The sequence below is a fragment of the Opisthocomus hoazin genome, chromosome 32 (genome assembly GCF_030867145.1).
Source record: "Opisthocomus hoazin isolate bOpiHoa1 chromosome 32, bOpiHoa1.hap1, whole genome shotgun sequence".
Classification (NCBI taxonomy): Eukaryota; Metazoa; Chordata; class Aves; order Opisthocomiformes; family Opisthocomidae; genus Opisthocomus; species Opisthocomus hoazin.
This window is the reverse complement of record NC_134445.1, coordinates 1504612-1527949: the sequence shown is the minus strand read 5'-3', so window position 1 is coordinate 1527949 and position 23338 is coordinate 1504612.

The following is a 23338-nucleotide window of genomic DNA, read 5'->3' as shown; positions in this document are numbered from 1 at the left end:
CCATTCTCTGTGCCTCTATGCGAACAGTGCCATGGGCAGATGAGACTGAGCAACAGCTTTCCAGGATAGCCCTTTCTGGCTGCCAGCTATCTGCAGACGTTCGCATTTCAAGAGCAGGGCTGCGAAAGGAGCCTAGCAGGTACAGCATCTTTCCCAGGCTACGTTTGAAGTTTGAGGTGGCAAGACAAGCAAGGAGCCCCATTCTCTGTGCCTGTGTGCGAGCAGTGTAATGGGCAGATGAGGCTGAGCAACAGCTTTCCAGGCTAGCCCCTTCTGGCTGCCAGCTATCTGCAGACGTTCGCACTTTCGGAGCAGGGCTGCGAAAGGAGCCTCGCTGGGACACAAACTTTCCCAGGCTACGTTTGAAGTTTCAAGTGGCAAGATAAGCAAGCAGCCCCATTCTCTGTGCCTCTATGCGAACAGTGCCATGGGCAGATGAGGCTGAGCAACAGCTTTCCAGGCTAGCCCCTTCTGCCTGCCAGCTATCTGCAGACGTTCGCACTTTCGGAGGAGGGCTGCGAAAGGAGCCTAGCAAGGACACCAACTTTCCCAGGCTACGTTTGAAGTTTGAGGTGGCAAGACAAGCAAGCAGCCACATTCTCTGTGCCTCTGTGCGAGCACTGCCATGGGCAGATGAGGCTGAGCAACAGCTTTCCAGGCTAGCCCCTTCTGCCTGCCAGCTATCTGCAGACGTTCGCACTTTCGGAGCAGGCCTGTGATAGGAGCCTGGCAGGGACACCACCATTCCCAGCATGCGTTTGAAGTTTCAAGTGGCAAGATAAGCAAGCAGCCCCATTCTCTGTGCCTCTATGGGAACAGTGCCATGGGCAGATGAGGCTGAGCAACAGCTTTCTAGGCTAGCCCCTTCTGGCTGCCAGCTATCTGCAGACGTTCGCACTTTCGGAGCAGGGCTGCGAAAGGAGCCTGGCTGGGACACAAACTTTCCCAGGATACGTTTGAAGTTTCAAGTGGCAAGATAAGCAAGCAGCCCCATTCTCTGTGCCTCTATGCGAACAGTGCCATGGGCAGATGAGGCTGAGCAACAGCTTTCCAGGCTAGCCCCTTCTGCCTGCCAGCTATCTGCAGACGTTCGCACTTTCGGAGCAGGGCTGCGAAAGGAGCCTGGCTGGGACACCAACTTTCCCAGGCTACGTTTGAAGTTTGAGGTGGCAAGACAAGCAAGCAGCCCCATTCTCTGTGCCTCTGTGCGAGCACTGCCATGGGCAGATGAGGCTGAGCAACAGCTTTCCAGGCTAGCCCCTTCTGCCTGCCAGCTATCTGCAGATGTTCGCACTTTCGGAGCAGGGCTGCGAAAGGAGCCTGGCTGGGACACAAACTTTCCCAGGCTACGTTTGAAGTTTCAAGTGGCAAGATAAGCAAGCAGCCCCATTCTCTGTGCCTCTATGCGAACAGTGCCATGGGCAGATGAGGCTGAGCAACAGCTTTCCAGGCTAGCACCTTCTGCCTGCCAGCTATCTGCAGACGTTCGCACTTTCGAGAGCAGGGCTGCGAAAGGAGCCTGGCAGGGACACCAACTTTCCCAGGCTACGTTTGAAGTTTGAGGTGGCAAGACAAGCAAGCAGCCCCATTCTCTGTGCCTCTGTGCGAGCACTGCCATGGGCAGATGAGGCTGAGCAACAGCTTTCCAGGCTAGCCCCTTCTGGCTGCCAGCTATCTGCAGACGTTCGCACCTTCGGAGCAGGGCTGCGAAAGGAGCCTGGCAGAGACACCACCATTCTCAGCATGCGTTTGAAGTTTCAAGTGGCAAGATAAGCAAGCAGCCCCATTCTCTGTGCCTCTATGCGAACAGTGCCATGGGCAGATGAGGCTGAGCAACAGCTTTCCAGGCTAGCCCCTTCTGGCTGCCAGCTATCTGCAGACGTTCGCACTTTCGAGAGCAGGGCTGCGAAAGGAGCCTGGCAGGGACACCAACTTTCCCAGGCTACGTTTGAAGTTTGAGGTGGCAAGACAAGCAAGCAGCCCCATTCTCTGTGCCTCTGTGCGAGCACTGCTATGGGCAGATGAGGCTGAGCAACAGCTTTCCAGGATAGCCCCTTCTGCCTGCCAGCTATCTGCAGACATTCGCACTTTCGGAGCAGGGCTGCGAAAGGAGCCTGGCTGGGACACCAACTTTGCCAGGCTACGTTTGAAGTTTGAGGTGGCAAGACAAGCAAGCAGCCCCATTCTCTGTGCCTCTGTGCGAGCACTGCCATGGGCAGATGAGGCTGAGCAACAGCTTTCCAGGCTAGCCCCTTCTGCCTGCCAGCTATCTGCAGACGTTCGCACTTTCGGAGCAGGGCTGTGATAGGAGCCTGGCAGGGACACCACCATTCCCAGCATGCGTTTGAAGTTTCAAGTGGCAAGATAAGCAAGCAGCCCCATTCTCTGTGCCTCTATGCGAACAGTGCCATGGGCAGATGAGGCTGAGCAACAGCTTTCCAGGATAGCCCCTTCTGGCTGCCAGCTATCTGCAGACGTTCGCACTTTCGGAGCAGGGCTGCGAAAGGAGCCTGGCTGGGACACAAACTTTCCCAGGCTACGTTTGAAGTTTCAAGTGGCAAGATAAGCAAGCAGCCCCATTCTCTGTGCCTCTATGCGAACAGTGCCATGGGCAGATGAGGCTGAGCAACAGCTTTCCAGGCTAGCCCCTTCTGCCTGCCAGCTATCTGCAGACGTTCGCACTTTCGGAGCAGGGCTGCGAAAGGAGCCTGGCTGGGACACCAACTTTCCCAGGCTACGTTTGAAGTTTGAGGTGGCAAGACAAGCAAGCAGCCCCATTCTCTGTGCCTCTGTGCGAGCACTGCCATGGGCAGATGAGGCTGAGCAACAGCTTTCCAGGCTAGCCCCTTCTGCCTGCCAGCTATCTGCAGACGTTCGCACTTTCGGAGCAGGGCTGCGAAAGGAGCCTGGCTGGGACACAAACTTTCCCAGGCTACGTTTGAAGTTTCAAGTGGCAAGATAAGCAAGCAGCCCCATTCTCTGTGCCTCTATGCGAACAGTGCCATGGGCAGATGAGGCTGAGCAACAGCTTTCCAGGCTAGCACCTTCTGCCTGCCAGCTATCTGCAGACGTTCGCACTTTCGAGAGCAGGGCTGCGAAAGGAGCCTGGCAGGGACTCCAACTTTCCCAGGCTACGTTTGAAGTTTGAGGTGGCAAGACAAGCAAGCAGCCCCATTCTCTGTGCCTCTGTGCGAGCACTGCCATGGGCAGATGAGGCTGAGCAACAGCTTTCCAGGCTAGCCCCTTCTGCCTGCCAGCTATCTGCAGACGTTCGCACTTTCGGAGCAGGGCTGCGAAAGGAGCCTGGCTGGGACACCAACTTTCCCAGGCTACGTTTGAAGTTTGAGGTGGCAAGACAAGCAAGCAGCCCCATTCTCTGTGCCTCTGTGCGAGCACCGCCATGGGCAGATGAGGCTGAGCAACAGCTTTCCAGGCTAGCCCCTTCTGGCTGCCAGCTATCTGCAGACGTTCGCACTTTCGGAGCAGGGCTGCGAAAGGAGCCTGGCAGAGACACCACCATTCTCAGCATGCGTTTGAAGTTTCAAGTGGCAAGATAAGCAAGCAGCCCCATTCTCTGTGCCTCTATGGGAACAGTGCCATGGGCAGATGAGGCTGAGCAACAGCTTTCCAGGCTAGCCCCTTCTGCCTGCCAGCTATCTGCAGACGTTCGCACTTTCGGAGCAGGGCTGCGAAAGGAGCCTGGCTGGGACACCAACTTTCCCAGGCTACGTTTGAAGTTTGAGGTGGCAAGACAAGCAAGCAGCCCCATTCTCTGTGCCTCTGTGCGAGCACTGCCATGGGCAGATGAGGCTGAGCAACAGCTTTCCAGGCTAGCCCCTTCTGCCTGCCAGCTATCTGCAGACGTTCGCACTTTCGGAGCAGGGCTGCGAAAGGAGCCTGGCTGGGACACAAACTTTCCCAGGCTACGTTTGAAGTTTCAAGTGGCAAGATAAGCAAGCAGCCCCATTCTCTGTGCCTCTATGCGAACAGTGCCATGGGCAGATGAGGCTGAGCAACAGCTTTCCAGGCTAGCACCTTCTGCCTGCCAGCTATCTGCAGACGTTCGCACTTTCGAGAGCAGGGCTGCGAAAGGAGCCTGGCAGGGACACCAACTTTCCCAGGCTACGTTTGAAGTTTGAGGTGGCAAGACAAGCAAGCAGCCCCATTCTCTGTGCCTCTGTGCGAGCACTGCCATGGGCAGATGAGGCTGAGCAACAGCTTTCCAGGCTAGCCCCTTCTGCCTGCCAGCTATCTGCAGACATTCGCACTTTCGGAGCAGGGCTGCGAAAGGAGCCTGGCTGGGACACCAACTTTGCCAGGCTACGTTTGAAGTTTCAAGTGGCAAGATAAGCAAGCAGCCCCATTCTCTGTGCCTCTATGCGAACAGTGCCATGGGCAGATGAGGCTGAGCAACAGCTTTCCAGGCTAGCACCTTCTGCCTGCCAGCTATCTGCAGACGTTCGCACTTTCGAGAGCAGGGCTGCGAAAGGAGCCTGGCAGGGACACCAACTTTCCCAGGCTACGTTTGAAGTTTGAGGTGGCAAGACAAGCAAGCAGCCCCATTCTCTGTGCCTCTGTGCGAGCACTGCCATGGGCAGATGAGGCTGAGCAACAGCTTTCCAGGCTAGCCCCTTCTGCCTGCCAGCTATCTGCAGACATTCGCACTTTCGGAGCAGGGCTGCGAAAGGAGCCTGGCTGGGACACCAACTTTGCCAGGCTACGTTTGAAGTTTGAGGTGGCAAGACAAGCAAGCAGCCCCATTCTCTGTGCCTCTGTGCGAGCACTGCCATGGGCAGATGAGGCTGAGCAACAGCTTTCCAGGCTAGCCCCTTCTGGCTGCCAGCTATCTGCAGACGTTCGCACTTTTGGAGCAGGGCTGCGAAAGGAGCCTGGCAGAGACACCACCATTCTCAGCATGCGTTTGAAGTTTCAAGTGGCAAGATAAGCAAGCAGCCCCATTCTCTGTGCCTCTATGCGAACAGTGCCATGGGCAGATGAGGCTGAGCAACAGCTTTCCAGGCTAGCCCCTTCTGCCTGCCAGCTATCTGCAGACGTTCGCACTTTCGGAGCAGGGCTGCGAAAGGAGCCTGGCTGGGACACCAACTTTCCCAGGCTACGTTTGAAGTTTGAGGTGGCAAGACAAGCAAGCAGCCCCATTCTCTGTGCCTCTGTGCGAGCACTGCCATGGGCAGATGAGGCTGAGCAACAGCTTTCCAGGCTAGCCCCTTCTGCCTGCCAGCTATCTGCAGACGTTCGCACTTTCGGAGCAGGGCTGCGAAAGGAGCCTGGCTGGGACACAAACTTTCCCAGGCTACGTTTGAAGTTTCAAGTGGCAAGATAAGCAAGCAGCCCCATTCTCTGTGCCTCTATGCGAACAGTGCCATGGGCAGATGAGGCTGAGCAACAGCTTTCCAGGCTAGCCCCTTCTGCCTGCCAGCTATCTGCAGACGTTCGCACTTTCGAGAGCAGGGCTGCGAAAGGAGCCTGGCAGGGACACCAACTTTCCCAGGCTACGTTTGAAGTTTGAGGTGGCAAGACAAGCAAGCAGCCCCATTCTCTGTGCCTCTGTGCGAGCACTGCTATGGGCAGATGAGGCTGAGCAACAGCTTTCCAGGCTAGCCCCTTCTGCCTGCCAGCTATCTGCAGACGTTCGCACTTTCGGAGCAGGGCTGCGAAAGGAGCCTGGCTGGGACACCAACTTTGCCAGGCTACGTTTGAAGTTTGAGGTGGCAAGACAAGCAAGCAGCCCCATTCTCTGTGCCTCTGTGCGAGCACTGCCATGGGCAGATGAGGCTGAGCAACAGCTTTCCAGGCTAGCCCCTTCTGCCTGCCAGCTATCTGCAGACGTTCGCACTTTCGGAGCAGGGCTGTGATAGGAGCCTGGCAGGGACACCACCATTCCCAGCATGCGTTTGAAGTTTCAAGTGGCAAGATAAGCAAGCAGCCCCATTCTCTGTGCCTCTATGCGAACAGTGCCATGGGCAGATGAGGCTGAGCAACAGCTTTCCAGGATAGCCCCTTCTGGCTGCCAGCTATCTGCAGACGTTCGCACTTTCGGAGCAGGGTTGCGAAAGGAGCCTGGCTGGGACACAAACTTTCCCAGGCTACGTTTGAAGTTTCAAGTGGCAAGATAAGCAAGCAGCCCCATTCTCTGTGCCTCTATGCGAACAGTGCCATGGGCAGATGAGGCTGAGCAACAGCTTTCCAGGCTAGCCCCTTCTGCCTGCCAGCTATCTGCAGACGTTCGCACTTTCGGAGCAGGGCTGCGAAAGGAGCCTGGCTGGGACACCAACTTTCCCAGGCTACGTTTGAAGTTTGAGGTGGCAAGACAAGCAAGCAGCCCCATTCTCTGTGCCTCTGTGCGAGCACTGCCATGGGCAGATGAGTCTGAGCAACAGCTTTCCAGGCTAGCCCCTTCTGGCTGCCAGCTATCTGCAGACGTTCGCACTTTCGGAGCAGGGCTGCGAAAGGAGCCTGGCTGGGACACAAACTTTCCCAGGCTACGTTTGAAGTTTCAAGTGGCAAGATAAGCAAGCAGCCCCATTCTCTGTGCCTCTATGCGAACAGTGCCATGGGCAGATGAGGCTGAGCAACAGCTTTCCAGGCTAGCACCTTCTGCCTGCCAGCTATCTGCAGACGTTCGCACTTTCGAGAGCAGGGCTGCGAAAGGAGCCTGGCAGGGACTCCAACTTTCCCAGGCTACGTTTGAAGTTTGAGGTGGCAAGACAAGCAAGCAGCCCCATTCTCTGTGCCTCTGTGCGAGCACTGCCATGGGCAGATGAGGCTGAGCAACAGCTTTCCAGGCTAGCCCCTTCTGCCTGCCAGCTATCTGCAGACATTCGCACTTTCGGAGCAGGGCTGCGAAAGGAGCCTGGCTGGGACACCAACTTTGCCAGGCTACGTTTGAAGTTTGAGGTGGCAAGACAAGCAAGCAGCCCCATTCTCTGTGCCTCTGTGCGAGCACTGCCATGGGCAGATGAGGCTGAGCAACAGCTTTCCAGGCTAGCCCCTTCTGGCTGCCAGCTATCTGCAGACGTTCGCACTTTCGGAGCAGGGCTGCGAAAGGAGCCTGGCAGAGACACCACCATTCTCAGCATGCGTTTGAAGTTTCAAGTGGCAAGATAAGCAAGCAGCCCCATTCTCTGTGCCTCTATGGGAACAGTGCCATGGGCAGATGAGGCTGAGCAACAGCTTTCCAGGCTAGCCCCTTCTGCCTGCCAGCTATCTGCAGACGTTCGCACTTTCGGAGCAGGGCTGCGAAAGGAGCCTGGCTGGGACACCAACTTTCCCAGGCTACGTTTCAAGTTTGAGGTGGCAAGACAAGCAAGCAGCCCCATTCTCTGTGCCTCTGTGCGAGCACTGCCATGGGCAGATGAGGCTGAGCAACAGCTTTCCAGGCTAGCCCCTTCTGCCTGCCAGCTATCTGCAGACGTTCGCACTTTCGGAGCAGGGCTGCGAAAGGAGCCTGGCTGGGACACAAACTTTCCCAGGCTACGTTTGAAGTTTCAAGTGGCAAGATAAGCAAGCAGCCCCATTCTCTGTGCCTCTATGCGAACAGTGCCATGGGCAGATGAGGCTGAGCAACAGCTTTCCAGGCTAGCACCTTCTGCCTGCCAGCTATCTGCAGACGTTCGCACTTTCGAGAGCAGGGCTGCGAAAGGAGCCTGGCAGGGACACCAACTTTCCCAGGCTACGTTTGAAGTTTGAGGTGGCAAGACAAGCAAGCAGCCCCATTCTCTGTGCCTCTGTGCGAGCACTGCCATGGGCAGATGAGGCTGAGCAACAGCTTTCCAGGCTAGCCCCTTCTGGCTGCCAGCTATCTGCAGACGTTCGCACTTTCGGAGCAGGGCTGCGAAAGGAGCCTGGCAGAGACACCACCATTCTCAGCATGCGTTTGAAGTTTCAAGTGGCAAGATAAGCAAGCAGCCCCATTCTCTGTGCCTCTGTGCGAGCACTGCCATGGGCAGATGAGGCTGAGCAACAGCTTTCCAGGCTAGCCCCTTCTGCCTGCCAGCTATCTGCAGACGTTCGCACTTTCGGAGCAGGGCTGTGATAGGAGCCTGGCAGGGACACCACCATTCCCAGCATGCGTTTGAAGTTTCAAGTGGCAAGATAAGCAAGCAGCCCCATTCTCTGTGCCTCTATGCGAACAGTGCCATGGGCAGATGAGGCTGAGCAACAGCTTTCCAGGATAGCCCCTTCTGGCTGCCAGCTATCTGCAGACGTTCGCACTTTCGGAGCAGGGCTGCGAAAGGAGCCTGGCTGGGACACAAACTTTCCCAGGATACGTTTGAAGTTTCAAGTGGCAAGATAAGCAAGCAGCCCCATTCTCTGTGCCTCTATGCGAACAGTGCCATGGGCAGATGAGGCTGAGCAACAGCTTTCCAGGCTAGCCCCTTCTGCCTGCCAGCTATCTGCAGACGTTCGCACTTTCGGAGCAGGGCTGCGAAAGGAGCCTGGCTGGGACACCAACTTTCCCAGGCTACGTTTGAAGTTTGAGGTGGCAAGACAAGCAAGCAGCCCCATTCTCTGTGCCTCTGTGCGAGCACTGCCATGGGCAGATGAGTCTGAGCAACAGCTTTCCAGGCTAGCCCCTTCTGCCTGCCAGCTATCTGCAGACGTTCGCACTTTCGGAGCAGGGCTGCGAAAGGAGCCTGGCAGGGACACAAACTTTCCCAGGCTACGTTTGAAGTTTCAAGTGGCAAGATAAGCAAGCAGCCCCATTCTCTGTGCCTCTATGCGAACAGTGCCATGGGCAGATGAGGCTGAGCAACAGCTTTCCAGGCTAGCCCCTTCTGCCTGCCAGCTATCTGCAGACGTTCGCACTTTCGAGAGCAGGGCTGCGAAAGGAGCCTGGCAGGGACAACAACTTTCCCAGGCTACGTTTGAAGTTTGAGGTGGCAAGACAAGCAAGCAGCCCCATTCTCTGTGACTCTATGCGAACAGTGCCATGGGCAGATGAGGCTGAGCAACAGCTTTCCAGGCTAGCCCCTTCTGCCTGCCAGCTATCTGCAGACGTTCGCACCTTCGAGAGAAGGGCTGCGAAAGGAGCCTGGCAGGGACACCAACTTTCCCAGGCTACGTTTGAAGTTTGAGGTGGCAATACAAGCAAGCAGCCCCATTCTCTGTGCCTCTGTGCGAGCACTGCCATGGGCAGATGAGGCTGAGCAACAGCTTTCCAGGCTAGCCCGTTCTGACTGACAGCTATCTGCAGACGTTCGCACTTTCGGAGCAGGGCTGCGAAAGGAGCCTGGCTGGGACACCAACTTTCCCAGGCTACGTTTGAAGTTTGAGGTGGCAAGACAAGCAAGCAGCCCCATTCTCTGTGCCTCTATGCGAACAGTGCCATGGGCAGATGAGGCTGAGCAACAGCTTTTCAGGATAGCCCCTTCTGCCTGCCAGCTATCTGCAGACGTTCGCATTTCAAGAGCAGGGCTGCGAAAGGAGCCTAGCAGGTACACCATCTTTCCCAGGCTATGTTTGAAGTTTGAGGTGGCAAGACAAGCAAGCAGCCCCATTCTCTGTGCCTCTGTGCGAACAGTGCCATGGGCAGATGAGGCTGAGCAACAGCTTTCCAGGCTAGCCCCTTCTGGCTGCCAGCTATCTGCAGACGTTCGCACTTTCGGAGCAGGGCTGTGATAGGAGCCTGGCAGGGACACCACCATTCCCAGCATGCGTTTGAAGTTTCAAGTGGCAAGATAAGCAAGCAGCCCCATTCTCTGTGCCTCTATGCGAACAGTGCCATGGGCAGATGAGGCTGAGCAACAGCTTTCCAGGCTAGCCCCTTCTGCCTGCCAGCTATCTGCAGACGTTCGCACTTTCGGAGCAGGGCTGCGAAAGGAGCCTGGCTGGGACACCAACTTTCCCAGGCTACGTTTGAAGTTTGAGGTGGCAAGACAAGCAAGCAGCCCCATTCTCTGTGCCTCTGTGCGAGCACTGCCATGGGCAGATGAGGCTGAGCAACAGCTTTCCAGGCTAGCCCCTTCTGGCTGCCAGCTATCTGCAGACGTTCGCACTTTCGGAGCAGGGCTGTGATAGGAGCCTGGCAGGGACACCACCATTCCCAGCATGCGTTTGAAGTTTCAAGTGGCAAGATAAGCAAGCAGCCCCATTCTCTGTGCCTCTATGCGAACAGTGCCATGGGCAGATGAGGCTGAGCAACAGCTTTCCAGGCTAGCACCTTCTGCCTGCCAGCTATCTGCAGACGTTCGCACTTTCGAGAGCAGGGCTGCGAAAGGAGCCTGGCAGGGACACCAACTTTCCCAGGCTACGTTTGAAGTTTGAGGTGGCAAGACAAGCAAGCAGCCCCATTCTCTGTGCCTCTATGCGAACAGTGCCATGGGCAGATGAGGCTGAGCAACAGCTTTCCAGGCTAGCCCCTTCTGCCTGCCAGCTATCTGCAGACGTTCGCACCTTCGAGAGAAGGGCTGAGAAAGGAGCCTGGCAGGGACACCAACTTTCCCAGGCTACGTTTGAAGTTTGAGGTGGCAATACAAGCAAGCAGCCCCATTCTCTATGCCTCTGTGCGAGCACTGCCATGGGCAGATGAGGCTGAGCAACAGCTTTCCAGGCTAGCCCGTTCTGGCTGCCAGCTATCTGCAGACGTTCGCACTTTCGGAGCAGGGCTGTGAAAGGAGCCTGGCTGGGACACCAACTTTCCCAGGCTACGTTTGAAGTTTCAAGTGGCAAGATAAGCAAGCAGCCCCATTCTCTGTGCCTCTATGCGAACAGTGCCATGGGCAGATGAGGCTGAGCAACAGCTTTCCAGGATAGCCCCTTCTGGCTGCCAGCTATCTGCAGACGTTCGCATTTCAAGAGCAGGGCTGCGAAAGGAGCCTAGCAGGTACACCATCTTTCCCAGGCTACGTTTGAAGTTTGAGGTGGCAAGACAAGCAAGGAGCCCCATTCTCTGTTCCTGTGTGCGAGCAGTGTAATGGACAGATGAGGCTGAGCAACAGCTTTCCAGGCTAGCCCGTTCTGGCTGACAGCTATCTGCAGACGTTCGCACTTTCGGAGCAGGGCTGCGAAAGGAGCCTGGCAGGGACACCAACTTTCCCAGGCTACGTTTGAAGTTTGAGGTGGCAATACAAGCAAGCAGCCCCATTCTCTGTGCCTCTGTGCGAGCACTGCCATGGGCAGATGAGGCTGAGCAACAGCTTTCCAGGCTAGCCCCTTCTGGCTGCCAGCTATCTGCAGACGTTCGCACTTTCGGAGCAGGGCTGTGATAGGAGCCTGGCAGGGACACCACCATTCCCAGCATGCGTTTGAAGTTTCAAGTGGCAAGATAAGCAAGCAGCCCCATTCTCTGTGCCTCTATGCGAACAGTGCCATGGGCAGATGAGGCTGAGCAACAGCTTTCCAGGCTAGCCCCTTCTGCCTGCCAGCTATCTGCAGACGTTCGCACCTTCGAGAGAAGGGCTGCTAAAGGAGCCTGGCAGGGACACCAACTTTCCCAGGCTACGTTTGAAGTTTGAGGTGGCAATACAAGCAAGCAGCCCCATTCTCTGTGCCTCTGTGCGAGCACTGCCATGGGCAGATGAGGCTGAGCAACAGCTTTCCAGGCTAGCCCGTTCTGACTGACAGCTATCTGCAGACGTTCGCACTTTCGGAGCAGGGCTGCGAAAGGAGCCTGGCTGGGACACCAACTTTCCCAGGCTACGTTTGAAGTTTGAGGTGGCAAGACAAGCAAGCAGCCCCATTCTCTGTGCCTCTATGCGAACAGTGCCATGGGCAGATGAGGCTGAGCAACAGCTTTTCAGGATAGTCCCTTCTGGCTGCCAGCTATCTGCAGACGTTCGCATTTCAAGAGCAGGGCTGCGAAAGGAGCCTAGCAGGTACACCATTGTTCCCAGGCTACGTTTGAAGTTTGAGGTGGCAAGACAAGCAAGCAGCCCCATTCTCTGTGCCTCTGTGCGAACAGTGCCATGGACAGATGAGGCTGAGCAACAGCTTTCCAGGCTAGCCCCTTCTGGCTGCCAGCTATCTGCAGACGTTCGCAATTTCGGAGCAGGGCTGTGATAGGAGCCTGGCAGGGACACCACCATTCCCAGCATGCGTTTGAAGTTTCAAGTGGCAAGATAAGCAAGCAGCCCCATTCTCTGTGCCTCTATGCGAACAGTGCCATGGGCAGATGAGGCTGAGCAACAGCTTTCCAGGCTAGCCCCTTCTGCCTGCCAGCTATCTGCAGACGTTCGCACTTTCGGAGCAGGGCTGCGAAAGGAGCCTGGCTGGGACACCAACTTTCCCAGGCTATGTTTGAAGTTTCAAGTGGCAAGATAAGCAAGCAGCCCCATTCTCTGTGCCTCTATGCGAACAGTGCCATGGGCAGATGAGGCTGAGCAACAGCTTTCCAGGCTAGCACCTTCTGCCTGCCAGCTATCTGCAGACGTTCGCACTTTCGAGAGCAGGGCTGCGAAAGGAGCCTGGCAGGGACACCAACTTTCCCAGGCTACGTTTGAAGTTTGAGGTGGCAAGACAAGCAAGCAGCCCCATTCTCTGTGCCTCTGTGCGAGCACTGCCATGGGCAGATGAGGCTGAGCAACAGCTTTCCAGGCTAGCCCCTTCTGCCTGCCAGCTATCTGCAGACATTCGCACTTTCGGAGCAGGGCTGCGAAAGGAGCCTGGCTGGGACACCAACTTTGCCAGGCTACGTTTGAAGTTTCAAGTGGCAAGATAAGCAAGCAGCCCCATTCTCTGTGCCTCTATGCGAACAGTGCCATGGGCAGATGAGGCTGAGCAACAGCTTTCCAGGCTAGCACCTTCTGCCTGCCAGCTATCTGCAGACGTTCGCACTTTCGAGAGCAGGGCTGCGAAAGGAGCCTGGCAGGGACACCAACTTTCCCAGGCTACGTTTGAAGTTTCAGGTGGCAAGACAAGCAAGCAGCCCCATTCTCTGTGCCTCTGTGCGAGCACTGCCATGGGCAGATGAGGCTGAGCAACAGCTTTCCAGGCTAGCCCCTTCTGCCTGCCAGCTATCTGCAGACATTCGCACTTTCGGAGCAGGGCTGCGAAAGGAGCCTGGCTGGGACACCAACTTTGCCAGGCTACGTTTGAAGTTTGAGGTGGCAAGACAAGCAAGCAGCCCCATTCTCTGTGCCTCTGTGCGAGCACTGCCATGGGCAGATGAGGCTGAGCAACAGCTTTCCAGGCTAGCCCCTTCTGCCTGCCAGCTATCTGCAGACGTTCGCACTTTCGGAGCAGGGCTGCGAAAGGAGCCTGGCAGAGACACCACCATTCTCAGCATGCGTTTGAAGTTTCAAGTGGCAAGATAAGCAAGCAGCCCCATTCTCTGTGCCTCTATGCGAACAGTGCCATGGGCAGATGAGGCTGAGCAACAGCTTTCCAGGCTAGCCCCTTCTGCCTGCCAGCTATCTGCAGACGTTCGCACTTTCGGAGCAGGGCTGCGAAAGGAGCCTGGCTGGGACACCAACTTTCCCAGGCTACGTTTGAAGTTTGAGGTGGCAAGACAAGCAAGCAGCCCCATTCTCTGTGCCTCTGTGCGAGCACTGCCATGGGCAGATGAGGCTGAGCAACAGCTTTCCAGGCTAGCCCCTTCTGCCTGCCAGCTATCTGCAGACGTTCGCACTTTCGGAGCAGGGCTGCGAAAGGAGCCTGGCTGGGACACAAACTTTCCCAGGCTACGTTTGAAGTTTCAAGTGGCAAGATAAGCAAGCAGCCCCATTCTCTGTGCCTCTATGCGAACAGTGCCATGGGCAGATGAGGCTGAGCAACAGCTTTCCAGGCTAGCCCCTTCTGGCTGCCAGTTATCTGCAGACGTTCGCACTTTCGAGAGCAGGGCTGCGAAAGGAGCCTGGCAGGGACACCACCATTCCCAGCATGCGTTTGAAGTTTGAGGTGGCAAGACAAGCAAGCAGCCCCATTCTCTGTGCCTCTGTGCGAGCACTGCTATGGGCAGATGAGGCTGAGCAACAGCTTTCCAGGCTAGCCCCTTCTGCCTGCCAGCTATCTGCAGACATTCGCACTTTCGGAGCAGGGCTGCGAAAGGAGCCTGGCTGGGACACCAACTTTGCCAGGCTACGTTTGAAGTTTGAGGTGGCAAGACAAGCAAGCAGCCCCATTCTCTGTGCCTCTGTGCGAGCACTGCCATGGGCAGATGAGGCTGAGCAACAGCTTTCCAGGCTAGCCCCTTCTGCCTGCCAGCTATCTGCAGACGTTCGCACTTTCGGAGCAGGGCTGTGATAGGAGCCTGGCAGGGACACCACCATTCCCAGCATGCGTTTGAAGTTTCAAGTGGCAAGATAAGCAAGCAGCCCCATTCTCTGTGCCTCTATGCGAACAGTGCCATGGGTAGATGAGGCTGAGCAACAGCTTTCCAGGATAGCCCCTTCTGGCTGCCAGCTATCTGCAGACGTTCGCACTTTCGGAGCAGGGCTGCGAAAGGAGCCTGGCTGGGACACAAACTTTCCCAGGCTACGTTTGAAGTTTCAAGTGGCAAGATAAGCAAGCAGCCCCATTCTCTGTGCCTCTATGCGAACAGTGCCATGGGCAGATGAGGCTGAGCAACAGCTTTCCAGGCTAGCCCCTTCTGCCTGCCAGCTATCTGCAGACGTTCGCACTTTCGGAGCAGGGCTGCGAAAGGAGCCTGGCTGGGACACCAACTTTCCCAGGCTACGTTTGAAGTTTGAGGTGGCAAGACAAGCAAGCAGCCCCATTCTCTGTGCCTCTGTGCGAGCACTGCCATGGGCAGATGAGTCTGAGCAACAGCTTTCCAGGCTAGCCCCTTCTGGCTGCCAGCTATCTGCAGACGTTCGCACTTTCGGAGCAGGGCTGCGAAAGGAGCCTGGCTGGGACACAAACTTTCCCAGGCTACGTTTGAAGTTTCAAGTGGCAAGATAAGCAAGCAGCCCCATTCTCTGTGCCTCTATGCGAACAGTGCCATGGGCAGATGAGGCTGAGCAACAGCTTTCCAGGCTAGCACCTTCTGCCTGCCAGCTATCTGCAGACGTTCGCACTTTCGAGAGCAGGGCTGCGAAAGGAGCCTGGCAGGGACTCCAACTTTCCCAGGCTACGTTTGAAGTTTGAGGTGGCAAGACAAGCAAGCAGCCCCATTCTCTGTGCCTCTGTGCGAGCACTGCCATGGGCAGATGAGGCTGAGCAACAGCTTTCCAGGCTAGCCCCTTCTGCCTGCCAGCTATCTGCAGACATTCGCACTTTCGGAGCAGGGCTGCGAAAGGAGCCTGGCTGGGACACCAACTTTGCCAGGCTACGTTTGAAGTTTGAGGTGGCAAGACAAGCAAGCAGCCCCATTCTCTGTGCCTCTGTGCGAGCACTGCCATGGGCAGATGAGGCTGAGCAACAGCTTTCCAGGCTAGCCCCTTCTGGCTGCCAGCTATCTGCAGACGTTCGCACTTTCGGAGCAGGGCTGCGAAAGGAGCCTGGCTGGGACACAAACTTTCCCAGGATACGTTTGAAGTTTCAAGTGGCAAGATAAGCAAGCAGCCCCATTCTCTGTGCCTCTATGCGAACAGTGCCATGGGCAGATGAGGCTGAGCAACAGCTTTCCAGGCTAGCCCCTTCTGCCTGCCAGCTATCTGCAGACGTTCGCACTTTCGGAGCAGGGCTGCGAAAGGAGCCTGGCTGGGACACCAACATTCCCAGGCTACGTTTGAAGTTTGAGGTGGCAAGACAAGCAAGCAGCCCCATTCTCTGTGCCTCTGTGCGAGCACTGCCATGGGCAGATGAGTCTGAGCAACAGCTTTCCAGGCTAGCCCCTTCTGCCTGCCAGCTATCTGCAGACGTTCGCACTTTCGGAGCAGGGCTGCGAAAGGAGCCTGGCAGGGACACAAACTTTCCCAGGCTACGTTTGAAGTTTCAAGTGGCAAGATAAGCAAGCAGCCCCATTCTCTGTGCCTCTATGCGAACAGTGCCATGGGCAGATGAGGCTGAGCAACAGCTTTCCAGGCTAGCCCCTTCTGCCTGCCAGCTATCTGCAGACGTTCGCACCTTCGAGAGAAGGGCTGCGAAAGGAGCCTGGCAGGGACACCAACTTTCCCAGGCTACGTTTGAAGTTTGAGGTGGCAAGACAAGCAAGCAGCCCCATTCTCTGTGACTCTATGCGAACAGTGCCATGGGCAGATGAGGCTGAGCAACAGCTTTCCAGGCTAGCCCCTTCTGCCTGCCAGCTATCTGCAGACGTTCGCACCTTCGAGAGAAGGGCTGCGAAAGGAGCCTGGCAGGGACACCAACTTTCCCAGGCTACGTTTGAAGTTTGAGGTGGCAATACAAGCAAGCAGCCCCATTCTCTGTGCCTCTGTGCGAGCACTGCCATGGGCAGATGAGGCTGAGCAACAGCTTTCCAGGCTAGCCCGTTCTGACTGACAGCTATCTGCAGACGTTCGCACTTTCGGAGCAGGGCTGCGAAAGGAGCCTGGCTGGGACACCAACTTTCCCAGGCTACGTTTGAAGTTTGAGGTGGCAAGACAAGCAAGCAGCCCCATTCTCTGTGCCTCTATGCGAACAGTGCCATGGGCAGATGAGGCTGAGCAACAGCTTTTCAGGATAGCCCCTTCTGCCTGCCAGCTATCTGCAGACGTTCGCATTTCAAGAGCAGGGCTGCGAAAGGAGCCTAGCAGGTACACCATCTTTCCCAGGCTACGTTTGAAGTTTGAGGTGGCAAGACAAGCAAGCAGCCCCATTCTCTGTGCCTCTGTGCGAACAGTGCCATGGGCAGATGAGGCTGAGCAACAGCTTTCCAGGCTAGCCCCTTCTGGCTGCCAGCTATCTGCAGACGTTCGCACTTTCGGAGCAGGGCTGTGATAGGAGCCTGGCAGGGACACCACCATTCCCAGCATGCGTTTGAAGTTTCAAGTGGCAAGATAAGCAAGCAGCCCCATTCTCTGTGCCTCTATGCGAACAGTGCCATGGGCAGATGAGGCTGAGCAACAGCTTTCCAGGCTAGCCCCTTCTGCCTGCCAGCTATCTGCAGACGTTCGCACTTTCGGAGCAGGGCTGCGAAAGGAGCCTGGCTGGGACACCAACTTTCCCAGGCTACGTTTGAAGTTTGAGGTGGCAAGACAAGCAAGCAGCCCCATTCTCTGTGCCTCTGTGCGAGCACTGCCATGGGCAGATGAGGCTGAGCAACAGCTTTCCAGGCTAGCCCCTTGTGGCTGCCAGCTATCTGCAGACGTTCGCACTTTCGGAGCAGGGCTGTGATAGGAGCCTGGCAGGGACACCACCATTCCCAGCATGCGTTTGAAGTTTCAAGTGGCAAGATAAGCAAGCAGCCCCATTCTCTGTGCCTCTATGCGAACAGTGCCATGGGCAGATGAGGCTGAGCAACAGCTTTCCAGGCTAGCACCTTCTGCCTGCCAGCTATCTGCAGACGTTCGCACTTTCGAGAGCAGGGCTGCGAAAGGAGCCTGGCAGGGACACCAACTTTCCCAGGCTACGTTTGAAGTTTGAGGTGGCAAGACAAGCAAGCAGCCCCATTCTCTGTGCCTCTATGCGAACAGTGCCATGGGCAGATGAGGCTGAGCAACAGCTTTCCAGGCTAGCCCCTTCTGCCTGCCAGCTATCTGCAGACGTTCGCACCTTCGAGAGAAGGGATGAGAAAGGAGCCTGGCAGGGACACCAACTTTCCCAGGCTACGTTTGAAGTTTGAGGTGGCAATACAAGCAAGCAGCCCCATTCTCTATGCCTCTGTGCGAGCACTGCCATGGGCAGATGAGGCTGAGCAACAGCTTTCCAGGCTAGCCCGTTCTGGCTGCCAGCTATCTGCAGACGTTCGCACTTTCGGAGCAGGGCTGTGAAAGGAGCCTGGCTGGGACACCAACTTTCCCAGGCTACGTTTGAAGTTTCAAGTGGCAAGATAAGCAAGCAGCCCCATTCTCTGTGCCTCTATGCGAACAGTGCCATGGGCAGATGAGGCTGAGCAACAGCTTTCCAGGATAGCCCCTTCTGCCTGCCAGCTATCTGCAGACGTTCGCATTTCAAGAGCAGGGCTGCGAAAGGAGCCTAGCAGGTACACCATCTTTCCCAGGCTACGTTTGAAGTTTGAGGTGGCAAGACAAGCAAGGAGCCCCATTCTCTGTTCCTGTGTGCGAGCAGTGTAATGGACAGATGAGGCTGAGCAACAGCTTTCCAGGCTAGCCCGTTCTGGCTGACAGCTATCTGCAGACGTTCGCACTTTCGGAGCAGGGCTGCGAAAGGAGCCTGGCAGGGACACCAACTTTCCCAGGCTACGTTTGAAGTTTGAGGTGGCAATACAAGCAAGCAGCCCCATTCTCTGTGCCTCTGTGCGAGCACTGCCATGGGCAGATGAGGCTGAGCAACAGCTTTCCAGGCTAGCCCCTTCTGGCTGCCAGCTATCTGCAGACGTTCGCACTTTCGGAGCAGGGCTGTGATAGGAGCCTGGCAGGGACACCACCATTCCCAGCATGCGTTTGAAGTTTCAAGTGGCAAGATAAGCAAGCAGCCCCATTCTCTGTGCCTCTATGCGAACAGTGCCATGGGCAGATGAGGCTGAGCAACAGCTTTCCAGGCTAGCCCCTTCTGCCTGCCAGCTATCTGCAGACGTTCGCACCTTCGAGAGAAGGGCTGCTAAAGGAGCCTGGCAGGGACACCAACTTTCCCAGGCTACGTTTGAAGTTTGAGGTGGCAATACAAGCAAGCAGCCCCATTCTCTGTGCCTCTGTGCGAGCACTGCCATGGGCAGATGAGGCTGAGCAACAGCTTTCCAGGCTAGCCCGTTCTGACTGACAGCTATCTGCAGACGTTCGCACTTTCGGAGCAGGGCTGCGAAAGGAGCCTGGCTGGGACACCAACTTTCCCAGGCTACGTTTGAAGTTTGAGGTGGCAAGACAAGCAAGCAGCCCCATTCTCTGTGCCTCTATGCGAACAGTGCCATGGGCAGATGAGGCTGAGCAACAGCTTTTCAGGATAGCCCCTTCTGGCTGCCAGCTATCTGCAGACGTTCGCATTTCAAGAGCAGGGCTGCGAAAGGAGCCTAGCAGGTACACCATTGTTCCCAGGCTACGTTTGAAGTTTGAGGTGGCAAGACAAGCAAGCAGCCCCATTCTCTGTGCCTCTGTGCGAACAGTGCCATGGACAGATGAGGCTGAGCAACAGCTTTCCAGGCTAGCCCCTTCTGGCTGCCAGCTATCTGCAGACGTTCGCAATTTCGGAGCAGGGCTGTGATAGGAGCCTGGCAGGGACACCACCATTCCCAGCATGCGTTTGAAGTTTCAAGTGGCAAGATAAGCAAGCAGCCCCATTCTCTGTGCCTCTATGCGAACAGTGCCATGGGCAGATGAGGCTGAGCAACAGCTTTCCAGGCTAGCCCCTTCTGCCTGCCAGCTATCTGCAGACGTTCGCACTTTCGGAGCAGGGCTGCGAAAGGAGCCTGGCTGGGACACCAACTTTCCCAGGCTATGTTTGAAGTTTCAAGTGGCAAGATAAGCAAGCAGCCCCATTCTCTGTGCCTCTATGCGAACAGTGCCATGGGCAGATGAGGCTGAGCAACAGCTTTCCAGGCTAGCACCTTCTGCCTGCCAGCTATCTGCAGACGTTCGCACTTTCGAGAGCAGGGCTGCGAAAGGAGCCTGGCAGGGACTCCAACTTTCCCAGGCTACGTTTGAAGTTTGAGGTGGCAAGACAAGCAAGCAGCCCCATTCTCTGTGCCTCTGTGCGAGCACTGCCATGGGCAGATGAGGCTGAGCAACAGCTTTCCAGGCTAGCCCCTTCTGCCTGCCAGCTATCTGCAGACATTCGCACTTTCGGAGCAGGGCTGCGAAAGGAGCCTGGCTGGGACACCAACTTTGCCAGGCTACGTTTGAAGTTTGAGGTGGCAAGACAAGCAAGCAGCCCCATTCTCTGTGCCTCTGTGCGAGCACTGCCATGGGCAGATGAGGCTGAGCAACAGCTTTCCAGGCTAGCCCCTTCTGGCTGCCAGCTATCTGCAGACGTTCGCACTTTCGGAGCAGGGCTGCGAAAGGAGCCTGGCAGAGACACCACCATTCTCAGCATGCGTTTGAAGTTTCAAGTGGCAAGATAAGCAAGCAGCCCCATTCTCTGTGCCTCTATGGGAACAGTGCCATGGGCAGATGAGGCTGAGCAACAGCTTTCCAGGCTAGCCCCTTCTGCCTGCCAGCTATCTGCAGACGTTCGCACTTTCGGAGCAGGGCTGCGAAAGGAGCCTGGCTGGGACACCAACTTTCCCAGGCTACGTTTGAAGTTTGAGGTGGCAAGACAAGCAAGCAGCCCCATTCTCTGTGCCTCTGTGCGAGCACTGCCATGGGCAGATGAGGCTGAGCAACAGCTTTCCAGGCTAGCCCCTTCTGCCTGCCAGCTATCTGCAGACGTTCGCACTTTCGGAGCAGGGCTGCGAAAGGAGCCTGGCTGGGACACAAACTTTCCCAGGCTACGTTTGAAGTTTCAAGTGGCAAGATAAGCAAGCAGCCCCATTCTCTGTGCCTCTATGCGAACAGTGCCATGGGCAGATGAGGCTGAGCAACAGCTTTCCAGGCTAGCACCTTCTGCCTGCCAGCTATCTGCAGACGTTCGCACTTTCGAGAGCAGGGCTGCGAAAGGAGCCTGGCAGGGACACCAACTTTCCCAGGCTACGTTTGAAGTTTGAGGTGGCAAGACAAGCAAGCAGCCCCATTCTCTGTGCCTCTGTGCGAGCACTGCTATGGGCAGATGAGGCTGAGCAACAGCTTTCCAGGCTAGCCCCTTCTGCCTGCCAGCTATCTGCAGACATTCGCACTTTCGGAGCAGGGCTGCGAAAGGAGCCTGGCTGGGACACCAACTTTGCCAGGCTACGTTTGAAGTTTGAGGTGGCAAGACAAGCAAGCAGCCCCATTCTCTGTGCCTCTGTGCGAGCACTGCCATGGGCAGATGAGGCTGAGCAACAGCTTTCCAGGCTAGCCCCTTCTGGCTGCCAGCTATCTGCAGACGTTCGCACTTTCGGAGCAGGGCTGCGAAAGGAGCCTGGCAGAGACACCACCATTCTCAGCATGCGTTTGAAGTTTCAAGTGGCAAGATAAGCAAGCAGCCCCATTCTCTGTGCCTCTGTGCGAGCACTGCCATGGGCAGATGAGGCTGAGCAACAGCTTTCCAGGCTAGCCCCTTCTGCCTGCCAGCTATCTGCAGACGTTCGCACTTTCGGAGCAGGGCTGTGATAGGAGCCTGGCAGGGACACCACCATTCCCAGCATGCGTTTGAAGTTTCAAGTGGCAAGATAAGCAAGCAGCCCCATTCTCTGTGCCTCTATGCGAACAGTGCCATGGGCAGATGAGGCTGAGCAACAGCTTTCCAGGATAGCCCCTTCTGGCTGCCAGCTATCTGCAGACGTTCGCACTTTCGGAGCAGGGCTGCGAAAGGAGCCTGGCTGGGACACAAACTTTCCCAGGATACGTTTGAAGTTTCAAGTGGCAAGATAAGCAAGCAGCCCCATTCTCTGTGCCTCTATGCGAACAGTGCCATGGGCAGATGAGGCTGAGCAACAGCTTTCCAGGCTAGCCCCTTCTGCCTGCCAGCTATCTGCAGACGTTCGCACTTTCGGAGCAGGGCTGCGAAAGGAGCCTGGCTGGGACACCAACTTTCCCAGGCTACGTTTGAAGTTTGAGGTGGCAAGACAAGCAAGCAGCCCCATTCTCTGTGCCTCTGTGCGAGCACTGCCATGGGCAGATGAGTCTGAGCAACAGCTTTCCAGGCTAGCCCCTTCTGCCTGCCAGCTATCTGCAGACGTTCGCACTTTCGGAGCAGGGCTGCGAAAGGAGCCTGGCAGGGACACAAACTTTCCCAGGCTACGTTTGAAGTTTCAAGTGGCAAGATAAGCAAGCAGCCCCATTCTCTGTGCCTCTATGCGAACAGTGCCATGGGCAGATGAGGCTGAGCAACAGCTTTCCAGGCTAGCCCCTTCTGGCTGCCAGCTATCTGCAGACGTTCGCACTTTCGAGAGCAGGGCTGCGAAAGGAGCCTGGCAGGGACAACAACTTTCCCAGGCTACGTTTGAAGTTTGAGGTGGCAAGACAAGCAAGCAGCCCCATTCTCTGTGACTCTATGCGAACAGTGCCATGGGCAGATGAGGCTGAGCAACAGCTTTCCAGGCTAGCCCCTTCTGCCTGCCAGCTATCTGCAGACGTTCGCACCTTCGAGAGAAGGGCTGCGAAAGGAGCCTGGCAGGGACACCAACTTTCCCAGGCTACGTTTGAAGTTTGAGGTGGCAATACAAGCAAGCAGCCCCATTCTCTGTGCCTCTGTGCGAGCACTGCCATGGGCAGATGAGGCTGAGCAACAGCTTTCCAGGCTAGCCCGTTCTGACTGACAGCTATCTGCAGACGTTCGCACTTTCGGAGCAGGGCTGCGAAAGGAGCCTGGCTGGGACACCAACTTTCCCAGGCTACGTTTGAAGTTTGAGGTGGCAAGACAAGCAAGCAGCCCCATTCTCTGTGCCTCTATGCGAACAGTGCCATGGGCAGATGAGGCTGAGCAACAGCTTTTCAGGATAGCCCCTTCTGCCTGCCAGCTATCTGCAGACGTTCGCATTTCAAGAGCAGGGCTGCGAAAGGAGCCTAGCAGGTACACCATCTTTCCCAGGCTACGTTTGAAGTTTGAGGTGGCAAGACAAGCAAGCAGCCCCATTCTCTGTGCCTCTGTGCGAACAGTGCCATGGGCAGATGAGGCTGAGCAACAGCTTTCCAGGCTAGCCCCTTCTGGCTGCCAGCTATCTGCAGACGTTCGCACTTTCGGAGCAGGGCTGTGATAGGAGCCTGGCAGGGACACCACCATTCCCAGCATGCGTTTGAAGTTTCAAGTGGCAAGATAAGCAAGCAGCCCCATTCTCTGTGCCTCTATGCGAACAGTGCCATGGGCAGATGAGGCTGAGCAACAGCTTTCCAGGCTAGCCCCTTCTGCCTGCCAGCTATCTGCAGACGTTCGCACTTTCGGAGCAGGGCTGCGAAAGGAGCCTGGCTGGGACACCAACTTTCCCAGGCTACGTTTGAAGTTTGAGGTGGCAAGACAAGCAAGCAGCCCCATTCTCTGTGCCTCTGTGCGAGCACTGCCATGGGCAGATGAGGCTGAGCAACAGCTTTCCAGGCTAGCCCCTTCTGGCTGCCAGCTATCTGCAGACGTTCGCACTTTCGGAGCAGGGCTGTGATAGGAGCCTGGCAGGGACACCACCATTCCCAGCATGCGTTTGAAGTTTCAAGTGGCAAGATAAGCAAGCAGCCCCATTCTCTGTGCCTCTATGCGAACAGTGCCATGGGCAGATGAGGCTGAGCAACAGCTTTCCAGGCTAGCACCTTCTGCCTGCCAGCTATCTGCAGACGTTCGCACTTTCGAGAGCAGGGCTGCGAAAGGAGCCTGGCAGGGACAC